The sequence below is a fragment of the Mustela nigripes genome, chromosome 17 (genome assembly GCF_022355385.1).
Source record: "Mustela nigripes isolate SB6536 chromosome 17, MUSNIG.SB6536, whole genome shotgun sequence".
Lineage (NCBI taxonomy): Eukaryota > Metazoa > Chordata > Mammalia > Carnivora > Mustelidae > Mustela > Mustela nigripes.
In genome coordinates this window covers 23,790,578-23,795,624 of record NC_081573.1, presented here as the reverse complement: position 1 = coordinate 23,795,624, position 5,047 = coordinate 23,790,578, and the positions used below count along the sequence as shown (strand labels likewise).

General features: G+C 45.0%; 1 long non-coding RNA gene across 1 annotated transcript in view; it reads left to right on the top strand.

Annotated features, from left to right (window-relative positions):
• Window positions 1–2,752, top strand: part of LOC132005173 (uncharacterized) — a 145,119-nt gene extending 142,367 nt beyond the window's left edge. The window contains exon 2 of the long non-coding RNA XR_009400752.1: window positions 887–2,752. This is a non-coding gene — a long non-coding RNA (uncharacterized LOC132005173). The remainder of the gene's footprint in view (window positions 1–886) is intronic.
• Window positions 2,753–5,047: the final 2,295 nt, after the last annotated feature.

The following is a 5,047-nucleotide window of genomic DNA, read 5'->3' as shown; positions in this document are numbered from 1 at the left end:
AGAGCCTCCATTTTTGATTGCACCTCATTAATAGCTTTTTTGATTTCACCTTGGTTAGATTTTAGTTCTTTTATTTCTCCAGAAAGGGCTTTTATATCTCTCGAGAGGGTTTCTCTAATATCTTCCATGCCTTTTTCGAGCCCGGCTAAAACCTTGAGAATTGTCATTCTGAACTCTAGATCTGACATATTACCGATGTCTGTATTGATTAGGTCCCTAGCTTTCGGTACTGCCTCTTGTTCTTTTTTGTGTGTTGAATTTTTACGTCTTGTCATTTTGTCCAGATAAGAGTAAATGAAGGGGCAAGTAAAATACTAAAAGGGTGGCAACAACCCCAGGAAAATATGCTTTAACCAAATTAGAAGAGATCCAAAATCGTGAGTGGGGAGAAAGGGGATAAAAAGAGGTTCAAAAAGGAAGAAAGAAAAAAGAAAAAAAAAAAAGAAAAGAAAAGAAAAGAAAAGAATATTTTTTAAAAAAGAAAACACCTAAGAAAAATGTAAAAAAAAAATATATATATATATATTAGATAAACTAGTAAAAATTCGTTAAAAAAGAAAAAGGTAACAGTTAAAAAAAAATTTTACCCGAAGGCGAGAAAAAAAAATGAAAAAGAAAAAATTAAATTAACTGAAAGACTAAAAAAAAATCACAGGAAAAAAGCCATGAGTTCCGTGCTTGGCTTTCTCCTCCTCTGGAATTCTGCTGCTCTCCTTGGTATTGAAACCGCACTCCTTGGTAGGTGAACTTGGTCTCGGCTGGATTTCTTGTTGATCTTCTGGGGGAGGGGCCTGTTGTAGTGATTCTCAAGTATCTTTGCCCCAGGCGGAATTACACCGCCCTTACCCGGGGCCGGGGTGAGTAATCCGTTCGGGTTTGCTTTCAGGAGCTTTTGTTCCCTGAGCGCTTGGAATACAAATGGCGGCCTCCTGGTCTCCAGCCCAGAGGAGCCGAGAGCCCAGGGCCCCACTCCTCAGTGCGCCCTCAGAGAACAGCGCCCAGTTACTCCCGTCTGCCTGACCTCCGGCTGCGCTCCGAGCTCACCGAGCCTGCGACCGGTTCAAGGTAACACGGAGCTGCGAGCTTACTGTCGGCTCTGTCTCTGTAGCCGGCTTTCCCGTTCCAATACCCGCAAGCTCTGCGACACTCAGACACCCCCGATCCTTCTGTGACCCTGTGGGACCTGAGGCCACGCTGACCCCGTGTGGGCTTCGCCCCGGTTTAGCCTCTGGAGCGATGTCCCTCAGCGGAACAGACTTTTAAAAGTCCTGATCTTGTGCGCGGTTGCTCCGCCGCTTGCCGGGAGCCGGCCCCTCCCCCCGGGGTCTATCTTCCCGTCGCTTTGGATTCACTTCTCCGCCGGTCCTACCTTTCAGAAAGTGGTTGTTTTTCTGTTTCCAGAATTGCTGTTCTTCTTCTCTTCGATCTGCCGATGGATTTTCAGGTGTTTGCAATCTTTAGATAAGCTATCTAGCTGATCTCCGGCTAGCTGAAGCAGTCTCAGCCTGCTACTTCTCCGCCATCTTGACTCCTCCGATCAATAAATCGGACTCTTGAAGAGACCTTGACCAAGTTAATTCTGGAGACTGGCGGTGGGTGGGTAGATCTCCTTCCCTTCGCCCTCCTCCAGGCGCGATGTACACCTTACTTGAATAAGGTGACCCCATTTAAAATAATGTTTGGGAGATCCCCTCCGCCCTTGATTACAAGAGGTTGCTATAGCAGAAATGACTGATCAGTCTGTACTCCAGTCACTGCAGGCATTACAGTCTGTCTTAAGCCCATGCAAGGATCTGGACTGCCCACACTTGGATGGAGATGGAGATGGAGCCATATCTTTACCAACCAGGGGACTTGGTTTGGATACACTGCCACCAAGTGGGAAACCTGGAGCCTCGCTGGAAGGGACCAGTTACTGCCATCCTGACCACCCCCATGGCAATAAAAGTAGAAGGCATCAGGGCCTGGATTCATGCGGGTCACGTCAAATGAGCCGAGGATGAAACGCTCCCCAGAGGTGGATGCCATTGCCGATGGACCCTGCCAATCCTGGGCTGAAACTAAGACTCAAAAAAACAAAAAACAAAAAACAAAAAAAGACAACGAGTTCATTAAACTCATTGTTGTCCCTGTTGTTAAGGTATAGGAGGGAGGTACAAGCAAGTGCAAAATAACAAAGCAGAGGGGGCTTAACATACTGTTTCTGGATAAATCACACTGGAGTCATTAAAACAGCCAGAAGCCATTAAAAGGAGGTATAAAACTGGCAGAAGAGTCAAATATTTGACTAATCTCCAAAGAAAAGGGGGGAATGTAAGGACCTATTTTATATTTTTATTTTAACCATTGGCTTCCATTGAGGTTAAACAATAACTTTGTTGTTTAGCCCTTAAACTGTCCCTGCTCCCCTTCCCCCACAGGACTTCAAAACAAGTCCTGGAAACCAGCTCCAGGTAACAAAGCCCAAATACAAGGGTGGGTCAGGCCAGGTGGAGACATCCAATCAGTGGGGGCACATACTGTCTCCTACCTCCCAAGTGATGGACTAGTTTCCATGGCTACTGTGCGGTGAATTGTAATTCAATTAGCCACCTGTGTGTAGCCAGACCCAACCACTTGGCCTTTGCTCTATAAAAGTTAGTCTGGAAAGCAGGGAGGGGTCGTCCTCTGTAAGGGGAATCCCCAGCCGGTCTGTTTGACAGTCGGTCTGATTCTTGATTCTTGGCACCAAATAAAGCTTTGCTTGACCTTTGCTTTTATCAGTCTCACTCCTTTAATGACGGACCCATTATTAGGGTACCCATTTTTGGGGGGACCTAACACCTTTGTTTCCCACATCAAACTATATTTTCCCTGCTCTCAAAAAATCAACACCAAGTAAAACTCTAAACTAAACAGATTTATTTCTTTTTGTAGCCTTAATTGGTTTTGTTTGAAGTCTGAAGATCCTGACTGAGAAAAGCTTTCTGGGTCTGTTATAAAGGTCTATGTTGATTTACTGAGTACTGTGGTGTGTATGGGGTGTGTGACCATGTGTGTTAGAAAGAGGGAAAGAGAGGATGCGTACCTCTGTGTCTTGGAAAACAGAATTATGAATGTGTGCATGTGTGTGAATATGTGCTGGGTATGTATGATTGTGCCTATTTGAAAGTGTGTGACTCTGTATGTTGGAAAATGTGGCAACCTATGTATAAATGTAGTGCTTTGTGAATGTGTCTAAGAGTGAGCCTATGGATGCGTGTCCACATTGGTGGAAAGCATGAATGTCAGAGTTTATGTTTGTTTTTTGAGTGTCAGTTTATAAACTGGTGTGGGAACCTTGGCTTCTACTTCTAGGTTACCTCTGGAGCAGTCCAGACTGTAGGACAGATGGTGAAAACAAGTGATGGAGTGATGAGCCACAAAGAACTGACTTCTGACCTTCCAGATGTTTGGGAATGTAATTTAAAATTGCCTTCACCTCAGAGGATCCAATATTTCAGTGCTTTTGTAGCAACATTAAGGCATGGAACTCTGCAAATTGGTAGGAGAATTAGGGAATCTTAGAAGGATGGACCCTTAGGGTCTTCTTGTCCAGTTTTCACCTCACACCCACTGCAGGAATGTCCAGCTGGGGCTTTGCCACCCCAGGACTGCCAGTCCTTTTGGTGCTTAAGTGGTCTCCTCGATTGTTCATTAGCAAATTGGGAGCATGGTGAGGGGCCCTGTGGCACTGGGGTGTCCAATTCTGGTTCAAAGCCAAAGCAGCTTTAGTTCCTGTCCCCTTCAGGCTTTGCCAGGATTTAAGAGTGCTCTTAAGAAAGAAAGGAAGAAAGAAAGAAAGAAAGAAAAAGACTATTCTGCCTAGGGGGAACCTGCATGGCTCAGTCAGTTAAGCATTGGACTCTTGATTTCAGCTCAGGTCATGATCTCAGGGTTGTGAGATCAAGCCCCATTTAGGGCTCCCCACTCATTAGGGAGTCTACTTGAGATTCTCTCTCTCCTCCCTCTGCTCCTGCCCCCACCTGCTCTCTCTCTCTCTATGAAATAAATAAATAAATAAATAAACAAATAAATAAAAAGTGCTCTGGCTCCTTTGACAACAGCAGGCATGGTCAGTTTTGAGCTGTTTACCTGTTGCAAGGACCATCCAGCTGGAGTGGAGTTGGGGCTGTTGCCAGGTTCACCACAGTGTCTTCCCTGAGAGGCTCCTTTATGGGAGGTGAGAGAGTCAGATTGACCTTATCTTATTCACATGCACCACTGTTCACTTCCCTTGTGGCCCATCATTCTGGAGTGATGGTGTGTGCAGTGTCAGGGTGAGCAGGGCCCTGGAGATGGACTTCAGAGTTGGTCAGAGGTGTAAAAAAGTTCTCCAGTCACAGTTTTCTAGGGCCTTGTAATAAACTACCACAAACCAGAGGAATTCAAACGTCAGAAATTTATTGTCTCACAGTCTGTAGGGGAGAGTCTGAAATAAGGTGTTAGCAGGGCCACGCTCCCTCTGAATTCTTCAGAAGAATCCTTCTTCCCACTTCTTAGCTTCTCGTGCTTGGCTGCAATCTTTGTGTCCCTTGATTCACAGCTGCATAACTAATCCCTGCCTCTGTCATCACATAGTGCTCTCCCTGTGCCTCAGACTTCACATGGCTGTCTTCTCATAAGGACCAATCACATTTGACTGGGGGCCCACCGTATTTCAGTATGGCCTCATTCTAACTAATTACATCTACAATGGCCTTATTTCCTAATAAGAGTTAAGATTTAGATACTAAGAGTTAAGATACTAAGAGAAACTAAGAGTTAAGACTTCAACATACTTTTTTAGGGGGCAGGGATGAAATTCAACCCACGACAGTAATCATGTCACTAATTATCATATTAGTTGTCTTGGATCCATGTTTTCAGATAAATTCTCAAACATCTTTTGAAGCATTGGAGCCATCCTTGGCAGTGCTTTCTGCTCTCTCTGCTGCCATTCTCAGTCACCAGCAGCAGGGCTGAACTTCTTTAGCTTCTGCACATGAAAGAAAATTAAGTATTGGGGAACAGTGAAGGACTGAGTTCC